This window comes from Triturus cristatus, chromosome 8, assembly GCF_964204655.1.
Source record: "Triturus cristatus chromosome 8, aTriCri1.1, whole genome shotgun sequence".
In the NCBI taxonomy this organism is placed as follows: Eukaryota; Metazoa; Chordata; class Amphibia; order Caudata; family Salamandridae; genus Triturus; species Triturus cristatus.
Window position 1 is genome coordinate 169930435 of NC_140591.1, and position 22051 is coordinate 169952485.

General features: G+C 49.1%; 1 protein-coding gene across 3 annotated transcripts in view; it reads left to right on the forward strand.

Moving 5' to 3' along the window:
• Positions 1-22051, forward strand: part of BRWD1 (bromodomain and WD repeat domain containing 1) — a 2304433-nt gene that overhangs the window by 551332 nt on the left and 1731050 nt on the right. The gene's annotated exons all lie outside the window — the stretch shown is intronic.

The following is a 22051-nucleotide window of genomic DNA, read 5'->3' on the forward strand; positions in this document are numbered from 1 at the left end:
TGGACGACTTGGGAGGACGCCGGCGACCTCGACGTCTCTTCTGACCCGGGGTTTGCCTCTCTCCCGCCTACCATGGAGGAGGGCGCCTCCTACACGATGGTGCTCCGTTGGGCAGCTGAGGTTCTAAACCTTGATCTCCCTATGGTGGCCCTTAAAACTAATCTCCTCTCTGAGGTGCTCCAGACGGCGTCCACTTTGTCGGAGCCCCTGCTCCCATTTAACAACGCCCTCACTGACGTCTTGTTGGGCACTTGGTCGCAGCCAGCCACAGGGGCCCCTGTGGATAAGAATGTCGCCAGGCGTCACCGCCCAGCGCCTGGTGACCCCACTTTTCTGACCACTCATCCTACGCCTGAGAGCCTGGTTATCCAAGCCTCGAAGTCGCAGAGTGCCTTTCCCACGGCTCCGCCTGATTAAGGACTCTTAAGAAGCTGGAACAGTTCGGTAAGCGGTTGTTCTCTTCGGCCAGCTTGGGGCTGCGGTCAGTGAACACCACCTGCTTATTGGGCCGCAATTCCCACGCGGTGTGGGATACGGTTGTGCAGGTGTTGCCTCAGTGTCCTGAGGAGACCCACTCTGTGCTGTCCCAAGCGGTTGCTGAGGGTAAGGATGCGGCTAAGTTCGCCATTCGGTGTGGTTTGGACACCGCGGACTCACTGGGTAGAGCGATTTCTACAACTCTGGCACTTCGTCGCCACGCCTGGTTGCGATCTACCGGGTTCTCGCCAGATGTCCAAAGCTCGCTCATGGACATGCCCTTTGATGGCACTCGCCTGTTTGGCGATATGGCCGATGGTGCACTGGAGCGTTTTAAGAACTCGCGGGCTACGGCCAAGTCCTTGGGTCTTTCTGCAAAAAGCCCGGCCACTCCTGGTTTTCGTTCCTTTCGTGGCCACGGCAGAGGCACCCAGGCACGTTCCTTCAGCAAGAATGTGCAGAACCAGCCTCAGCGCGGCCGCGGATGCGGCTTCCGCAGGGGCGGGTCTGGGAAGCAGCATGGGGGTCAGTCCACCACCGCCCGCTGCTTCTATCTCCAAACCCTCCTAATCTGAGCTTTGTGGAGCACCCCACGCCGGTGGGTGGCAGGATCCGCCACCACCTCCCCCACTGGCGCAATATCACATCGGACAAGTGGGTGTTGCAGATCATCCGCAGGGGTTACTCCCTTCCCTTTCTGTCCTCCCCTCCAGCCATGCCACCTTGGTGCCACCGTATGTCGGTTGATCACTTGGTACTTCTCCAGCAGGAAGTCACGGCCCTCTTGGCCAAGGGGGCCATCGAGTGCGTTCCTGGGCCGGAAGTAGGGAGTGATTGTTATTCCCACTACTTTCTGGTCCCCAAGAAGGACAAAGGGCCGCCCCATCCTGGACCTCCGAAACGTCAATCGCTTCTTCCGGAAGGAGAAGTTCGAAATGCTGACTCTGGCTCAGGTCCTGGCTGCCCTCGACCCTGGAGACTGGATGGTAGCTTTGGACTTGCAGAACTCATATTTTCACATCCCCGTCCTGCCGGCCCACCGGCGTTACCTGCGGTTCACGGTAGGCCAGGAGCATTTTCAGTTTGCTATGCTCCCCTTCAGCCTTACCAGCGCCCCTCGGGTGTTCACGAAGGTGATGGCGGTGATAGCAGCTCACCTGTGCAGGTCGGGGGTGTCAGTCTTCCCTTATCTCGACGACTGATTGTTGAAGGCAGGCTCGCCCCAGGCAGTCGTCACCCACCTTCAGACTACGGCCGACCTCCTGCATTTGCTGGGGTTCTCCATCAACGTGCCGAAGTCGCACCCGAGTCCCTCTCAGAAGCTCCCCTTCATCGGAGCGGTTCTGGATTAGACGCTGTTTCGGGTTTATCCTCCCGAGCAGCGAGTCTGGGATATTCAGGCTATGATTCCGATCTTTCATCCTCTTTCCCGGGTTTCAGTCAGGATGACCCTCCGGCGCTGGGCCTGATGCTCTCCTGCATCCTGCTTGTTCAACATGCCAGATGGCATATGCGGGCTCTGCAGTGGGACCAGAAGTTCCAGTGGGCGCAGTATCAGGGCAACCTGTCCGATCATGTCCAGATCTCAGAGGGCACTGCACAGCAGTTGCAGTGGTGACTCTCGAATCGCGATTGGGTCAATGGCAGGTCCCTCTCCCTTCCCCAACCGGAGCACACAGTGGTGACTGATGTGTCCCTCCTGGGATGGGGAGGCCACTTGGGAGAAGCGGAGATCAGAGGCCTCTGGTCTCAGGCGGAGTCTCGGCTCCATATCAATCTGTTGGAGCTTCGGGCGATCCGACTTGCACTGAAGGCATTCCTTCCCTCTGTCCGGGGAACTGTGGTGCAGGAGTTCACGGACAACACCACCGCCATGTGGTATTGCAACAAACAGGGCGGGGTGGGGTCCTAGACCCTATGCCAGGAGGCTCTGTATCTCTGGACATGGCTGCAACATCAAGACATCACCTTGATGGTTCAACACCTGGCAGGTTCTCTGAATGCCAGGACGGATGAACTCAGCCGCTGGTGCTTGATGCATCACATCACGAATGGCATCTTCACTCCGAAGTGGTGCAAGGTCTCTTTCAGCAGTGGGGAGAGCCTTGGTTAGATCTATTTGCCACAGAAGAGAACGCGCAATGTCTTCAGTTCTGCGCATTGGAATTTCCAAGGCGGCACTCGCTAGGTGACGCTTTTCGTCACAAGTGGAGTTGCGGTCTATTGTACGCCTTTCCGCCTATACCACTTCTTCCCAGAGTTCTGAAGAAGATTTGGCGTGACCGGGCCCAAGTCATCCTTGTGGCTCCGGAATGGGCACGAAGATACTGGTATCCCGAGCTACTCAGCATGGCGACCGATCCACCGATCCGAGTGCCTCTTCGGGAGGATCTTCTGAAAAGCAGCAGTGGACTGTCCTCCAGCCGAACGTGTACAGCCTCCACCTCCATACTTGGAGATTGAGCGGCGACAGTTGACAACTTTTGATCTTACACCCGAAGTCTGTGATGTCATTCTGGCTGCCAGGCATCCCTCCACTAAAACGGTATACCGCTGCCGGTGAAACAAGTTTGTGGCATGGTGCACAGCTAAGGCTGTGGATCCCCTTTCTGCCCCTCTTTCCGAAGTTCTTCTGTTTCTTCTTTCTTTGGCCCAGCAGGTCTCTGATCTGGGCACTATCAAAGGTTATCTCTCGGCCATGTCCGCCTTTTTGCGGCTTCCAGATCAGCCTTCTCTTTTAAGTCCCCGGTTGTTAACCATTTCCTAAAAGGCATTACGCACATGTTTCCTCCCGTGCCGTTCATAGTGCCTCGGTGGGACTTAAACCTTGTCTTGACATATCTGATGTGCGCTCCCTTCGAGCCTCTTCATACCTGTCCTTTGCGTCTTCTCACTCTTAAGACGGCTTTCCTGGTAGCTATCACCTCTGCCAGAAGAGTGAGTGAGCTCCAGGCTCTTTCTTCCAAACCTCCTTCCCTTTCTGTTCATCCGGACAAGGTGGTTTTAAGGACTTGTCCTTCTTTTTTTGCCAAAGGTTGTCATGCCCTTCCACATAGGGCAGACCATCACTTTGCCCACCTTCTATCTGTCTCCGCATGCTTCGAAAGAGGAAGAGAGGCTTCATCATCTGGACCCAAAACGTGTTCTATCTGAAGCGCACACAGCAGTTCCGGGTGGATGACCAGCTCTTTCTTGGCTACGCGGGCGCCAAAAAAGGTCGGGCAGTGCACAAACGAACCATCTCTCGGTGGGTCGTTCTGTGCATCAAAGCATGTTATTCGTTGGCTAAGAAGGATCTTCCTGTGGGGCTGCGTGCCCATTCTACCAGGGCAACGGCAGCCACTACTGCCTTGGGACGCGGCGTTTCCTTGCAAGATATTTGTCAGGCTGCTACGTGGGCCTTGCTGCACACGTTTACCAAGCATTACTGCCTTGACAGTCAAGTCCGGAGAGATGGCTTCTTTGGCCGTTCTGTTCTCCGTGACTTTCTGGTGTAATCTATTCGCAGACCCACCACCGGGGTTGGTATTGCTGGGATATCTAAGGGGTATTCTAAGGTAAGGAATCTATCACTAACATGTCTCTTTCAGATGCACAAGTTACTGCTTGTGTAACGATATATCTGTAGGAGACATTAGTTAGTGATAGATTCCTTACCGCCCCACCCATCCTCCCCGTTCTGCAAACTGATTTCTAGGGTTAAGGTCATCCCTTTAAGGGCCCTAGTTTCTTGGCACCTGTGGTCAGTTTCTTGCATTGCTCTGCGTTCCTGGCGCGGAAAGTCGTGTACAAACATGACGTCAGCGCGCATAGGTGGCGCCTAAGTAGTCTCCGTGACGTCATCTCGGTGCTTACGACGCCAGCGACGGATGCCGAGCCGCACGACGCCACTTACTGACACGCAGGGGTACTTCTAGCAAAACTTTCCGGATCCAGTCTGATGCCTGGGGATATTCTAAGGTAAGGAATCTATCACTAACTAATGTCTCTTATAGATATATCATTACACAAGAAATCACCATCAGCTACACTAGGGCTGCTGGGTACAGAGTGCTGAGGCCCAGTGTTATCCAATGGGGGATAGGGGGCCTCCGGTTGGTGGCTGCTCACTGGCAGGGCACAAGGTTGAGGGAGCAATGCTCCTAGGGTTAAACTCAGGGCAGGGGGGGGTTCAAGTTAGCACCCAAAGTGCACCCACAGTGGCACAGGGGCAGACGGGTGCAGAGTGCTGTATTGGCGTCAGTGTCCTGTTTCAATGGGGATTTGCCTGTTTCAACAAACACTTCAGACTCTGAACGAAGATCTTCTGGAGGCAGCCACCGGTTGGAGAGGTAAGGGGATGTCGTGGGATGCCAGGGCACCGTTGGTTGGTCCGCCCAAGGCCGTGGGGCATCGGGTGCAGGGGTTTCTTTTAGCTTCTGGATTTTCTTACCGTCTCCAGTCGCGGTAGGGGGGGGGATCCTCTAGAAAGAGGCTGCAGGTGTCGTTGGGTGACTTGGAGGCAGGTCAGGAATCACCAGATCCCAGGGAGACCTCCTCGTAGTGTTGGGCCACTCAAACTCGGGCAGTGGGCGTCGCGTCCAGAGTGGTGCAGACTCCTAGGTTTGGCCAGCGCCAAAGTCTGTTGGCGAGCAAATCCTGGTGCTCACGGGAGACTCAAAGTCTTGTTGGGGAAGGCAGGGGCAGGTCCTCTGGGTTCTGGGGGGCTGCTGGCTGCAGGATACACCGGGATTTCGCTTTAGCAGGTAGAGGTGAGGATAGGCCGGTACGGCAGGGGCCAAGTCAGTTGGTGTCCTCCTCCTTCTTCCTTCTGCACGGCTCTTCAGTCATTCTATTTGTTTCTTCTCGTCTTAGGAGGCAAGGTTCAGAGTTGCCCCTAAATACTAGATTTAGGGGTGTTTCAGGTAGGTACATGTTGGCAACAGACCCTTTACTTGGTGTTCTACATCCTGACCAGCCGAACGTTGAGCCTGTACTTCCTTATAGTGACTATCTTTTAGATATCCTACTGGGTGCTTTGGCTAAACCTGAAACTGGACACTCCTGTGGATCGCTTTATTTCTCACAGACATTGCTCAGCCCCGGGGGAATCCCTCCTGTCTCCTCAGACACCCCTCTACTAGGAGCTTTGTGGTTCAGGCTGCTTCGGCCACCCAAAAAATTGATTTTCTCTGTTTTGGATATTTGACACTAATGGCAAGCGTATTGTTCTAGCACTGCCCTGTGCTCCCTGAACACTTCTTGTGTCCTCGCTAGCTTCTCCAGGCCTTGTAGTACTCCATGAAATGCCTCTTGGCTTCCCTACCAAAGGAAGCCCAGAATGCTCTTGTTCCCCTGATACATGATGAGGAGCAAGCTACCACTCTTAGCTTCTGCTGTGATATGGATATCACTGATTCTGTTGGTCGGGCTATGGCCTCTTTCATAGCTCTACGTCGCCGTGCATTGTTGCGTACTTCCAGGTTTTCTGAGGCTGTGTGAAGTACTTTAATTGACATGCCTTTTGATGGCACCTCCCTTTGTGGCGCACATGCTAACTCGGCCTTATGCCGCTTCAGAGATTGTCATGGTGGTGCTCAGACTTAACTATTCATTGTACTGAGGTTGTCGGGGACAGTTTGTTTCACTTGTTTTGACCCTTGTATACCTTCATATGGCGGGGTACTCTCCTGTTTTCTTTGACGGTTTGTACTGTATAACCTGTCATCACTGCCTTTGATGTAACTTCAAAGAGACTTGTTTTTCAGTTTTATTAGAGCGCAAACTTGAAGCGCTTTACATGAGCACCAGTTACCAAGACACATAATATGTCCTGGTAACTGGTGCTCATGTAAAGCGCTCCAAGAAAAACGGGTCTCTTTGAAGTTATATTAAAGGCAGTGATAGGGTGTACTGTACACAACCCATATAACTTCAAAGCGATTGAGACTGGTACTATTGCAGAGTTAAGGTTTTGTTCTATTACACACTGAGGGTAAAAAATGGAGAGCCCAACATGATGGAACATCTACTCACGTGACATCACTTGTCTCAATCTGATCCAAATCTTTACGACACAAACGCACATTGCCCAGCCAACGCCAACTTGATGAAGTTGTGTGCGAGGCCTGGCATCGGCTCAGGGAAGGGACCACCACTACGGCGAGCTCAGGCCGGAAGGTCTCCTCTCAGCTCTCTCTCTACACACTCCCTGTTGTCGTGTGTAATGGCGTATACCTATGCAGAGGGGAGGGGGAGAGACAGAGAAGCTGAGAGCTAGTGCACGGTTTCACAATAAAGCTGTGCAGTAATTGGTGAATATGCTCCGAGTCCCGTGGACATGTCCATTCCTTCTGGCTCTGCATTCTTTGCCTAGAGACGCTAAAGCAGCCAAACACCTGGATTGGCCAGGGCAGGACAACTCGCCGCTCATCAGGAGACCGGGGGATGCGGCTTCCACACCCCTCCCCCCGGCTCCTTCATTCTAGAGGCGAGAGTACTGAAAACTTTGCATGTCTGGCTGGTCAGGGAAAGGCACCGACCAACCGATATGCGCAGTTGTTTACACTGCACTCCCTGACTGACTTTTCCCTAAGCTGGGAAGCCCAGGCAGATGTAATGACATGCGACACGTGATCGCCGGCTGCTGAGACTGTGTTCTGACTGCCGTGGGAGAGCTGTGTGATAAGTGTAAGTAAACACTACACATATTAAAGTTATTAATAATATGTTCGAGGCATATGAGCTGCAGATTACACACTTGTGCATAGATCGCCATCTGGTGTTGGGCCCGGATGTTTGCAGTTTGTTTTTCCTCTTGGAAAGTTCTTTGGAAGTCACGAGGTCGGTGACTCCTCCTTTGGATCGTATTGCGCATGGGCTGCGGCTCCATCCTCAGATTGTTTTTTTCCGCCATCAGGCTCGGATGTAATCTTCGCGCTCCGGTTCCGAACAGCTTCCAGTTCGACGATCGACGAGCAATCATCAACCCAAATCGCGGTATTGTTTCGATCGCGATCTCCCCACTCGACGCGCCTTCTCATCGGCACAGACCTTCGGTTCCAGTCGTCGTCGGCCTTCGGGCCTCTCCAAGCTCCGGTCCTGGCTAATGGAAAGGACTCCATTTAAAAAGTGCCCTCGATGTGGGTCCAAATTTCCCCACACCGATCTCCACGAGGTATGCAATCTCTGCCTCTCCCCTGAACACGAGGCTCGAGACTGTCCGGCGTGAAAGTCCTTCCGGTCCAAAAAGACTATTCGGGACTGGAGAGCCAGAAGAACCATGGTACACTCTTCGACGATTCCGGACGACATCTTCGGAGAAAGCCTCGACGCTCCTGAACAGCATTACACCGACTAGGGCCTCGTCAGCGCTTCCGAAGCCGACGACTCAGATGTGGAGGACATCACCCCGGCGCAGAGGGTCGTGAGTACTGATCCCCCCCCCCCACCCCCCCCCCCCCCACACCCTTGCCGGCACCGAAAAAGGCTCCGGTCACGCCTTCGCCTCTGGGCCTAGGCAAGACCAAGGACATGGCTTTCAACACCGCACCTTCAGGCCTGGTAAAGAAGCCAAGCAAGCCTTCCGGCGGCTCGAGCCAGCCTACCGTCGGTGCTGATAAACACGCTTCGGCACCGCAAAAGAAACCGGCCTCCATCTCGACACCGAGCCCCGCACCGAAGCACTCGGGGTCGTAACCCAGCTCTTCGGTACCGACACCGCCTTCGGTACCGACCAAAGCACACAAGGCCACCGGCACCGACGCTTTGAAGCCGAAACCCATCTCGGCGCCGACCAAGCGACCGGAGGTTCCCAAACCGGGTTCCAAACAACGAACCGGCACGGAAAAGCCTAAAAAGCCAACGGCCCCGGCGCCGACGGACCGAACAACCTCACCAGACCTATTTACACCGGATCCCTTGCAAAAAACACCCACCAAGGATCCAAAAACTGGACATTTGACACACTCTACCAAAAAGAGACATTTAGAGAAGCCTGCTCCACCTCCACCTCCAAAGAGGAAGGACTCTGCTACCTCTCCGTTCAGAATACCTTCCCCACCTCCTCCACCTTCCCCACCTCCACCCCCCCCCCCCCCTTCTCCACCCCAACCTCAACGTTCTCCGACCCCTTCTCCACACGATGATGATCAGGGGGACCCATATGATGACATAGGGGATGTGCCCCAGGACCTACCCATAGGGGACCCCACCCCTACAGGATCCCCAGACCCATGGGACGATTACAATATCCCTGATATCCCCAACGTCCCACAAGACGATCTTTACCCTTCCAGACCATCTCCACCAGAAGACTCATTGGGGTTCAACCATTTACTGCAAAGGGCGGCACACTATCACGGGGTAGACTTGCATACCGACCCCGTGGAGGAAGATTTCCTCCTCGATACATTCGACACCACACATAGGTCCACCTCCATATTGCCTATGCTCAAAGGAGTGGTAAAGCATGCGCCAGAAGTTTTTAAGGACCCAGTTAGGGCCAGGGTCATTAACCCGCGCATCGAGAAAAATACAAATCTGCCCCCACAGATCCCTCCTACATCAGAGGGCCAGCGCCACTAGATTCTCTAGTGGTATCCACCGCACGTAAAAGGGCAAAATCCCAGGCGTCAGGCGACGCACCACCACCTGACAAAGAGTCAAAACTACTGGATGCATCTGGAAAGCGTACTGCATCACAAGCGGCCTATATATGGCTTATCGCCAATACTCAAGCGCTATTGGCCAGATATGACAGGGCACATTATGACGAGTTAGAAAGCATAATGCACCACCTCCCTGAAAAATATAAAGCTAGGGCCAACAAACTAATTCAGAAGGGTAAAACTATTACTGATACCTCCATACGTTGTGCCCTAGATGCAGCAGACACAGCTTCCAGGGCCATCAATACCAGCGTCCTCCTCCGTCGCCATGCTTGGCTAAGAATATCAGGGTTTAAACCGGAGGTACAAGCCTCCATCCTTAACCATCCCTTTGACCAAGAACATCTATTTGGCCCAAGAGTAGATGAGGCCCTAGAAAAAATGAAAAAGGATACTGATACGGCAAAATCCATGGGAGCCTTACAGTCACACCCTCCTAGACGTTCCTTTCGCCGCTCTTCCTTTCGAAGTACGTCTAGAGGCTACTCCTCAGACACCGTGTCCACTTCATACAAATCCCCTACTCAGTCCACCTTCACAAGGGGTGATCAAAGAGGCGACTATAGGGGTAACAATAACAAGGGCAAAGGCAAAACAAACACCGCCCGCTCTGCCACACCGCCTACACAATGACTTTTCCCCCGCTCCCCCCAGACCATTCCACTCCGGTCGGGGGCAGACTCCAACATTTCCTTCCTGTTTGGGCTACCATCACCTCAGACAAATGGGTAACACAAATAATTCGGTCAGGCTACTGCCTAGAACTAATATCTACCCCCCTTCCCCCCCCCCCCCCCCCCCCAAACATTCCACCCAGACAACGCCCAATGTCACAAGAACATCAAATACTCCTAAAGCAGGAGGTAATCTCCCTCCTACAGAAACAGGAAATAGAACAGGTTCTTACCAACCAACAAAATATGGGAGTCTACTCCCTATATTTTCTCATACCAAAAAGGGATGAGACTCTTCAACCCATCCTAGATCTCCGGCCCCTAAACGCATACATACACTCAGACCATTTTCATATGGTGACGATTCAGCAGGTACTTCCGCTCCTCTCCCAAAACGACTTCCTGACCACTTTAGACCTAAAAGACGCTTATTTCCACATTCCAATACACAAAGCTCACAGGAAGTACCTCAGATTTGTAGTGGACGGACAACACTACCAATTCAAAGTGCTCCCGTTCGGAGTCACAGCAGCGCCACGGGTATTCACCAAGTGCCTAGCAGTGGTGGCAGCACATTTGCGAAGACGACACATTCACGTCTTCCCATACTTAGACGACTGGCTGATAAAAGCCAGGTCATACAATCAGTGTGTACAACACACGTCCACCACTATTCAGCTACTCCACCAACTGGGCTTCACAGTAAACCACGAGAAGTCCCATCTACAACCATCCCACATAAAACAATACCTCGGTGCTACCATTGCATCCTCAAGAGCGCTAGCCTACCCCAATCCTGCCAGGATTGCAAGCATTCAGGCTCTACGCACAAAATTCATAGCACAACACTCCCTTCCAGCTCGAGTGTTTATGCAACTAATAGGGATGATGGCCTCTTGCATCTTCATAGTACCTCACGCAAGACTCCAGATGCGTCCTCTCCAAGAGTGCTTAGCGCGACAATGGAACCAGGCCCAGGGTCAATTAACAGATCTGGTGTTGGTAGACGGTTGCACCCATCGCTCTCTGCAGTGGTGGAACACCACAAACCTTTCCAAAGGTCGACCGTTCCTGGACCCGGTTCCTCAAATAGTACTGACAACGGACGCATCGCTCTCCGGCTGGGGAGCTCATCTATTACATCTCACCATGCAGGGCAAATGGACACCTCAACAAAAGTTACTCCTTATCAACCATCTGGAGTTACTAGCAATCTTCTTAGCCCTAAAATCTTTTCAAACCCAGATTTCAGGCAAGGCAGTCCTGATCCGCACAGACAACATGACAGCAATGTACTATATTAAAAAACAAGGCGGCACACACTCTCCACAGCTCTCTCAACTAGCACAGAGCATATGGAGATGGGCCATACCCCAAAAAATCTTTCTCCTAGCTCAGCGTGTCCCAGGAGTCCAAAACACAGTGGCAGATCTGCTCAGCAGACAGACACAACAGATCCACGAGTGGGAGTTTCACCCTCAAGTTCTTCACCCGTACTTTCAAATGTGGGGACATCCACAGATAGACCTCTTCGCCACCCACAAAAACGCCAAATGCCCAAGCTTCGCCGCCAGATACCCACACCCATTGTCCAAAGGAAATGAGATATGGATGAACTGGTCAGGTAGATTTGCGTACGCTTTTCCGCCTCTCCCACTCATTCCACTAGTGGTGCGCAAACTACAACAACACTCCATCACACTAATCCTAGTAGCTCCAACGTGGGCCAGACAACCGTGGTATACCACACTGCTGGAACTATCTGTAGTACCGCACCAAAAATGACACTTCTCTCCACGCCTCTTAACCCAGAACCATGGAGAGATCAGACTCCCGGACCCAGCTCAGCTCAACCTTGCGATCTGGCTCCTGAAATCCTATATTTCGGGTACCTAAATCTTCCCTCTGACTGTATGAACGTCATCAGAGAAGCTAGAAGACCTACCACTAGAGCGTGCTACGCCGCCAAGTGGAAATGTTTTGTTGTTTATTGCTATAACAACACCATCAATCCACTGGACGTGTCCATTCAACACATCATAGGCTACTTACTCCACCTACAAAGGTGCAATCTAGCCTATACGTCCATTCGACTACACCTCGCATCTATTGCAGCTTACCTACAAAACAGGCAACATCTATCACTCTTTAGAGTACCTACCATTAAAGCCTTCATGGAAGGCCTTAAAAGAATAATTCCCCCAGAGTGCCACCCTCACCTGTGTGGAACTTAAACATCGTTCTCACAAGGCTAATGGGGCCTCCCTTCGAACCTCTGCACAAATGTGAACTACAATTCCTAACATGGAAAACCTCTTTTCTTGTAGCCATCACTTCCCTTAGAAGGGTCAGTGAGATGCAAGCACTTACCATTCAAGAACCTTTTCTCCAAATGCACCATAACAAGGTTGTTCTCCGTACCAACTCAAAATTCCTCCCTAAGGTAATTTCTCCTTTTCACCTAAACCAATCAGTAGAACTACCAGTATTTTTCTCGCAACCACAGACCGTTGCAGAAAGGGCTCTTCACACACTAGATGTCAAACGAGCCTTACTCTACTACATCCAGAGAACACAACCTTTCCGTAAGACCAAACAACTGTTTGTCTCTTTCTCTCCACCACACAAAGGCTACCCCATCTCAAAATCAGGGATAGCTAGGTGGATTGTAAAATGCATTCAAATCTGCTACCACAAAGCAAAGCGAACGCTATCCATTCCCCCTAAAGCCCATTCTACACGAAAAATAGGGGCTTCCATGGCATTCTTAGGAAACATCCCATTAGATATCTGCAAAGCAGCTACATGGTGAACACCGCACACTTTCACTAAACACTATTGTGTAGATGTGCAAACTAAGCAACAAGCTAGTGTGGGCCAGGCTGTACTCAAGACATTATTTCAAACCACTGCAACAGATACAGATGGTCGCCGCTAGGGTTGGGAACTGCTATATAATCTATGCACAAGTGTGTAATCTGCAGCTCATATGCCTCGAACGGAATATGCTACTTACCAGTATGCATCTGTTCTTGGCATGTAGAGCTGCAGATCTACACATGCCCACCCGCCTCCCCGGCTACCTGTATCTGTTCCAATCTTATTTAGATACACACACATGGGCATCTTCACTATTATTACTACGCTCCATCTTTCCCTGCTGGCGAAACACAATCTAAGGATGGAGCCGAAGCCCATGCGCAATACGATCCAAAGGAGGAGTCACCGACCTCGTGACTTCCAAAGAACTTTCCAAGAGGAAAAACAAACTGCAAACATCCGGGCCCAACACCAGATGGCGATCTATGCACAAGTGTGTAGATCTGCAGCTCTACATGCCAAGAACAGATGCATACTGGTAAGTAGCATATTCCTTATTACACATATTTTTCGTTTTTCACACAGCGCTGCTCACAGCTGCCTGGGGAAAAATAATGAGGGTGGCGATATCCAAACGCCCTCACTGAGGAACCACCACTGCTCCTCAGTCTGTGAACTGAGGGGCCTGTGGTCTCCTATATCCCCACTTTGCTTTCTACTGCAATTCTTTCTATTGGTAGTTGTTGTTACAAGATTTTTCCCCTTTTTGGCACATCGTTTCCTGAGACTGTTTCTCTAAGTGGCACTGCTTTGTTGGCACGGAAATGGGCACACACAAAAAACTGAAGCCAGTGTGTCCGGGGGGGGGAGTGGGGGGGGGGCTTATATGGACTCTGTTGACGTCACAATCGGGGACAACGTTACTGCGGAGTCACTTGACACCCTCTACCGATATGCAGAGGTACTGCTGAAAGAATTTCTGTATCCAGTCTAGCACCTGGGTAGGATTCTAAGATAAGGAGCCTGCTGCTAGATTCTGTCTATACCAGATAAGGCATTACCAAAAGTAAGTAACTTGCCCAGTTAGTCGCATAATACAAATAGACACCATTTAAGTATAAAGTGTAGTGGAGGCAGTAACCTATTTAAGATTCTGGGGGAAGGAAGGCTGGGGATGGGCGGGTGGAAGGAGGAGGGAGGTGGCAGGTCTTCAAAGGTGTGTTGTGGTATGTGCGTGGTCAGGCATCGCGGGTGGGTCCCATGGGGAGGAGCTACAAGAGTATGTTGCAGAGAAAACGGGGTGTGTCACATCAGTATGCATGGTCTAGGGGGCTTCCTCTGTTGAAAGTACTAAATTGTGGAAGGAATGCCATATATCTTTGGGCCTAGACTTTGGTGGCTTGAGTGAAGCAAACAATACACTGTTGGTGTCACAATATGTCATGCTGTGTAGCCACTGTGTGACCCTGGGTGGGTCTTTCCCACCCCAGTGTAAAGCAATCTCATTGCTTGGCCAAACAATAGGGCCATTGCAGTGAACTGTCTGATGCTTTTCGGTACATCTTGCGCGTATCCTAACACGGCAAGGAGTGGAATGAGTGTCCACCATTTGGGCCAATCGGAAGAAAACCTCACTCCAGTAACTTGCAACGTGTCTACATGACCACACCATGTGCATGAGGTCTGCATCTGCAACATGACACTTGCAGCATTCAGCGGACTGTGCATGGCCGTTACCAAGACTAATTTTCATAAGGTAGGTTTCTATTTTAAATGGTAAAGTGGGTGAAAAACAGTGGTCCGGAATGCTGCCCTAAGTGAAAACCAGTGACTGAGATCAATTAAAGCATTCCCTCCATTGACTTGTTGTTTCTGCAAGAACTTTAGACATCTCTGCTGGAACAAAAGAAAGCAGTGATCCTGGGACAGTTCTAGCATGTTGAACCACAAGCTGCATCACAGGCCAATATGGAGACTCAGATGGTCTCGGGCAGTCATCCTGGACCATATGGCCTGGCTACATAATAATGCTGCAGCAATACCTGGGCAGAGTGCAGATCTGCCAGTCAAGCGGTGGAAAGTTATTGTCTCTATTCCAGTATGGGAACCTCCACACACCAATAGCCATAGCTGATATATTTTCTACAGTGACTAGAACATGGCCCAGGAAATAGGCTTTCTAGACCCAGTGGCACTAAAGATGTTTTGATGTACCAACCCAAGACTGAAAGCCATTTGGACTGCAATTGCCCAGCAACCCACTGACCAGCACTTGAGAGAGCTGCGTTGCAGCTAACAACCAACCTAGTGAAATATCACAGAGGGCACCCTACCTTCTTTCATTGTAAAGACTCTCTAAGAACAGTAGGAAACGAAAGATTAATTTTGAAATTAAAGTCCTATCCTTATCCACAGAATACTAATTTTAACTGTAATAAAAACAAACGCAATATTAGTTGGAACGTTTTTGAGTAATGTGAACAGAAGAATACATTCCAATATATTGACTGTTCAGCTTTGTATCAACCCCATCCTACTAGCTTACTAAGCTAAACTCTGCAACAAAAGAAAAGCCGAATTTGAGTTTCAAAGTTGGTGCACACATTCATACCCGCTTCCAATGATAAAGTTAGTGTGCAATATATTAGCATGGTCTCCTATTCTTTCCAGTCAAAAAACAAAATTATGACCTTTGCAAAGAAAACCAAGTCCATATTGTGGGTCTTAGGAGATTCCTCAATCGAAATAGTCAATCCATATTAGTACGTTGGAATTACATTTGACAGTAAGCTGTTGTGAACATTCCTCTTATCCACAAGAAAGCTGAAGTCAACTATGATATAAATCTATCATAACATTTTCCATCCTGTTTGGAGGCAGCGTAATCAAATCTTCATTGAAAGCACTAAACGTGAAACTTATTCCTTACTTACTGTAGGAGACTGACTTTGTATATGTCGCACACTTATTTAAGTGAAGCATCCTGCACTAATCCAAGCAACCCTTATGGTGATTTTAGTGGTCTTCGACCACCATAGAATGCTCTCTAAGTGGTAGCTGTGGAGAGCAGCCTTCACGCTTAGCCCAGAAGGAGTATAAAGCAGTTTTTACCAGTACTAATCATATAGTGTAGGTTAAATGAAAAGAACCACACAGTGTAGTTATAAACATATGTATTTAGTATAAACACTCACCAACACATTGGTATATCTCCTACCCAGAGATATCCTCACAATACACACAATACTTCAATAGTAACAGGAAAGTAGCACAAATATACAGTGGTCGCCAGGGGGAGACCAAACCATATAGTTATTAAGTGGAATGGAATCCGCGACCGAAGTCAAGACTGGACCCAGAAGATTTAGAAGAACCGGGGGCCCAAGGAACCACCCAAGATAAGTACCCAGGAACTCCACGGAGGCCGTGTCCAGAGTGGAAACAATGGGGAATTCACAGTTGCAGTATTCAAGAAGAAGGACTCTTCCCAGATGACCCTGAAGAAACCCTGTGGAAGTTGGGAGGGTTGGAGAGTCACTCCACCCGTGGATACCCCAGGAACCAGGTTACCTACACCAGGGAAGCCATGTGCTTAGGTGTGAAGTGACGTCTGAATCCACCATAGACCACAATGGAGGACTTCAGTGAAGATGCTGCTGGCAAAGAAGTTTAAAGAGTTCGGTGGAATCTAAGAGTTGATTCTTGAAGAGAAGTACCTGCAAACAGGGGGGACAGAGTGTATGCCACTCAGGAGTGACCAGGAGTCACGTAAGACCAATGACCACCGATGAACGAAAATGCAGGAGATTTGACGGAGACCTTGTCGCTGCAGCTGTGAGAACCAGGTGACGCTGTGGAAGACCAGGGAGCTGTTCACGAGCTGTCCCACATCAGAAGTCGAGAGCCAGGGGGTCGGTGTCTGGCAGCAACAGATGAAGAAGGTGCAGGGTCGGGACCAGCAAGGTGTCCAAGGGACTCACCAAGTGCAGGAGAGTCAGAGCTGGCCCGAGCAAGCAGGGGAGCCCACTGGAGCCATAGAAAATCCTCTGAGGACTCACAGGCCAAAGTGACAGGAGTCGCAAGAGGACATCGAGTAGCTCACCAAGAATGCAGGCCCACGGTGCAGAGGATGCGGTGAGGGTGAAGATCTTGCTAGCAGGAGATGCTGGAAGTCCAAAGTGCCCAGACGGTTGAAGATGAAGTGGTTTCAATCGGAATCTTGTCCCATGACCAATCTGTAGAGCCACCCACAGGTAAGCCCTTAAGTACCCTAGGGAAAGGGTTGGGGCGATTCAGGGTTCCCTCCCAGAGGAGGGACTGGACAGAGGGGAGGATACTCCCATGTCCTTTGTACAGTTTTGTGCCAGAGCGGCTCACTGAACTGGTTTCAACTGGAGTATGCAAGGAGGCCTCCAAATGTGCCCTTCAAAGCAGTCTGGTGGCACTGGCAAGTGTCCCCTGCCCAGCCCAATACACTAAGTCCCCTCTGGGAGGAGGTAACACCTCCCTGTGACAGGAAACCTATTATTCCACCTTCCCCTGCTAGAGCTTGTTTCATCAGCAGGAGGGCAGTATTGTGTCTGTGGTCGGCAGCAGCACTAGCTTGCTGTTAGACCCTGAAAAGGCTGGTACCGAAAATAAAGGGGGGCTCCCTAGAGGACCCCCAAGAACACAGGATCCTTAATCCGTTGGAGTAGAATTCCAACATGTTTGATACCAAACATGACCGGTTTCGGTGCAGCCAATATATAATTAGACATCTCGTAATTGACTTGATGTCCACCATATGTCTAAAATGGCTGACCTCATTTAAAAAACCAGGTGAATTGACTCCTAGGATTGTAGAGAGTGTCCTGCTTAAGCAGGGCACCCTCTCACTTATAACCACGCATCCTGCCATCAGGATTGAAAGGCCTACCTTGGGGGTGACTTACAGGTTTTAAGTGCAGTGACCTCAGATATAAGGAAACTTATATCTGTTGTGAGTGTTGCTAGCACAAGATCACACAGGCTGCAACGGCAAGCCTGTAGTCAGTTTTATTGGTCTCTCATGGGTGGCACAATAAATGCTGCAGCCCATGGGTGACCCCTGGTGTACCTATGCCCTGGGTACCTTAGTACCATATACATTAGAAGGGTACACCAGAAGCCAATTAGGAATGTCCCAAAAGTAATTACCAAGTCCAATTTAGGGAGAGAGCACAGTGACTGGGGTCCTGATTAGCAGGATGCCAGTCAGACTAGTCAGAAAAACAGAATGACACCAGCAAAAAGTGGGAGTAACCATGAAAACAGATCCTACTTTCCTACACTTACTTTGTGCATCGCATGTTTTTAACAACAAGGTCATAGCTAATCTCGATTAAACTTGTATGCAGTGTGTACATAATCGTCTATATCTCCGCACAGCCACTCCACACTGTGTCATCTGGCTAGAACTGACTCTAAAAACTCTAAGGCCACTTCACTACAGAAGCAGTTTGAATTGTTCTTGTGCAAGGGACAGTCCGTCAACCTTAAAATTCTTAATTCATCAGGAACTAAAGAAAACATCGCGCAAGGATATGGAACTGAATGTTGTATCTTTAAAAAAGGCTCTATAAGCATATAACCTACCTGATCTATAGTCGCTCGCAAAGTTAAACCGACTGGCCTGAAAATATCTGCTTCAAAGGGTTTTAACTAGCAGACAGAGGAAGGAACGACTTGGCCAAGTTACAGCAGTACAGACACATTGACTTAGTTTCTGAAACTCTCGCCTAACGGAACCGAGATGATCTAGTGGCAAATCTGCCTGGCTACGTTAAAATGAAATTCTTAAGATTAAAGCTGTTCTATAGTCCCATTGATGAATTTGATGGGAAGTGGAATCCCGTGCTTAAAGGAAAAATCACTTGTCGACTTTGCGGAGATGCAACTGAAACATTTTTGTACATTTTATGTATTTGCCCTATACGTTTGTATTTAAGAAAAATTAACCTTCGCACGATTTCTGACGAGGCAAAATTAAGATTCTGTTAGATACTGTTTTTCAATACAAAATAGTAGTGCAATTATAAGACGAATAGAATTTTTAGATTAAGTTTATTAAGTGTTAGTCTCTTGAGTTTAGCATTTTTTTTTATCATAGATCTGGACTTATATATGCCCGGTAATTTTTAACGACTGTTTTTTTCTTTTTATTCATGCGGATTGTGATATGCTGTATTTTTTTGTATTCTTTGGATTAAGACAATATATTTCTTATTACAAGTCTCCTATTCTTATCTGCACTAGGAGAACAGCTGAAAAGCCCTTAGCAAGTGAAGACTGAATGCTTCTCCAGTTAGCCTTCAGCAAAAATGGTGAAGCAGGTTTGCATGATCGGTCTTCTGGCATCTTGTCCCACTCTCCCCTTCACACACTTTTTCTGACTTGTATAACATTGAGGCCAATGTTGAACCTTTTGGAATAAACAATTAGTAAAATGTGGGCTGAGGCTCTTTCACTTATTTTCATTCTGTAAAACCTTGCTCTTCATTCATTGTTCTCGATTTGAGGAGGAATCTTAGGAGATGGTATTCTCAGTTACCTTTGTAACAATGCCTCTACTGGCGTGATAGGGTAGAGGATGAACTGTGCCAGGTGGGTTCTGGGTCCTAGAAGACCTTCCTTCATTAGATTGGAGCCTAGGTAGTGACAATCAGGAGTGTGGGGGCAGCTGGAGACTTAATTTGCGTGGTGGATGTAGACCCAGGAAGAATGAATCTCTGGTTTCCTTAAGCCACTGGTTACTGATTGGGTGTGGGACGGAATATTGGAGTCCCTTAAGCATTACTCCCTCATGGATGCTGGAGTGTGTGATGACCTCTGATATGTCCGAGTTGAACTGGAACCTGCTCATGAACCAGATCTAAAATGAACTGTTTTGACAAAGTTCAACACCGGGACAAAGGAACCACTGCTACATAGATGAAGTATCAAGCTGTGAGGGGATGGCCAATGCTCAGAATCCATTCAGTGGAAGGAGGACGCCCAGGTGGAAGTTGTGCTGCCACTTGGCCCAACAGAACAGGTGCCCCACAAAGGAGGTTTATTCAAATCTAGCAGGCAGTGTGAGTGTGTGCAAGCAATAACAAATTGGGCACCCTTAGCCAAGTCCAAATAAGTCTTTGTTTGGCTACTGGGATCTGCCTGACTGCTTATGCTGCCAGTGGTTATGGGGATGTGTGTCAATATCAACTACACTCTGTGAATCACCAATGACACCATAATGGACAGTATGTTACTCTTCTTAGGGGGATCCAAATCCATTACCTCATTGGTGGCATAGTCACTATAGCACAGAGTCGTCAGGAAAGTTTGCCTGCAATCCACTAATGGCTAAAGAGAAAGTGGGCCTTGCTCCAAAACAAGGCAAGATGGGCAGGTACACCAACGTGTCACCTCAGTGTCCAAAGACTCCAGGCTCATTGGCATAGATGAATACCTCCTCCTAAACGGAAATCATTTTCTAACCCATACTGGTCTCTAAATACGCTCTCAAGGACAAAATGTGAAAAGTGGTTGATAGACTTGATCCTCTGTAGACTGAAGCAGAGGGCGGCGTCTCAGTCTGGGAGCTACAGACTACAGTCCAGCAATTGAAAAGAACCTTGAGTGTATCATCAGCTTAAGTTGAGGTTGCAGAAAGGAGATCCCACCATATTAAAGTGAGGTTCATCTGCTCTTCTGAGAGAGGGGTGGGTCCAACCCTGAATCTTTCCTTACGACTTGGCTGAAGGGCATCCTACCTGTGGATAAACTCTCTCCATGCTTTCTGATTGATAGAGCGCAGTGACCATTCAATCCTAAATCCCTTTCTGTTTATTGCAATACTCTTAAACTATAGGAGCAGACACAACATTGAGAACGTATAGATTAAAAGGAGAAATTCTGTTTCATTTACAGAAGATTTTTAGTTTCCCAGACTATACCCAAGTAGTCCAAAAAATGAGAGTAATGGGTCTCAAATATGTTGCACTGCCCAACCAAACTAATGGTCGTTTTTCAATGTCAAGTGCAGTTTTTTAAACTGCTGCAAACCTGGTCATTGCTTGAGGAAGAAAACCCAGACATTGTAAAACAAATAGCACTCGGTGGTACACTCCGAAAGCTCTTTGAGGCGGACAAAACTCTGGGAGTGAAAATGCAAAGTCTGTGTCGGTTTAAGAGGGATGATATAGGACCTCGGTCTATGCAGGATGGGAGATGCATCTCAAATAGGATGTCACTTGACTCAGAGGTGTTGCTGTACTGGGGAGGGTAGAAGGGGCTTGAGGCTAAAATGAGAGGGAGTACACCACGGATTCTCATGATGGCAGGAGTGCGTGTGGCAAATGATAAAGCATGCAGTACAGGCTATTCTTCAGCCACAGAGGTAAACATACACAGGACCCCCTTAAATATAATCTGACTGAATTAAGTGATCTGTGTGTAAAAGTAAGAACGCAGTCATGCCCAACATGCTGTCATAATACCAGGCAAGCATTGCAGGGCAAAATGCACACTTTCCCATGGTGCTAAATGCCCTCAAGGGTTACTAGGTTTGTTATATTAGTTAATTGGGCGGGGAGGACAATTTTATAGGGGCGACAGATGCTAGAAGTGTGGGGAGGGAAGAGGGGGGCCAGAGGATAAGTACTAAATTAAGTTTGCTGCAAATGTGTGCATTTGTCGTAAGGAGACCTGGATAGGATAGACTTAACCACCATGATGAGCAACCCACCTATAGAGCTGTACCACGTCGTATTATGTAATGTGGTTGCCTTAATAGCAAAGTTAAGAAAGGAGTTTTCATGCAATTTTCAAAAACAAAGTGTCAATATTGGACACGTCCACAGTAAATCATTCGAGCAAATATCTACATAATTCTCCCTACATAAAAAGTCATTTTTCAACTCTTCGCATTGTAGCAAACCATGACAAATTGAAGGTTGTTCCAGAATTGAAACCCCTGTAGCGTAAGGTTTCTTTGGAGCAAATTGACATAAAGGGTATTTATAGAATATAAAGGTTATTAGACAATACAATAGACCATTTAAACCACTATGGGACAAATGGGAGCAAGAGTTGTGGAGGCTGGATGATTATAAATGGATGAGTGAAAGGCGGGCCAGCACACTGCGGTTGTCCCTTCCTGCCTCATGCTGACCAAATTTAAATCTTTCCGTAGAGCCTATTTTAACCCGGCTAGAGACTGGCAAATAGCATTGACTCCAACTGAAAACGTCTGGTGGAGGTGTTCTTCCATACAATAGGGGAATGTCTTGAGGTTGCTCAATACTGAAAACATATACACCATATAACGGGAGGGGTGCTGGGATACCCAATTGTGTTAGAACCCAAAGTAGCAGTACTAGCTGTGATGGAAGGCTAGACAACCTCCTGGAGTGTGCTAGCATTTGCTGTGGG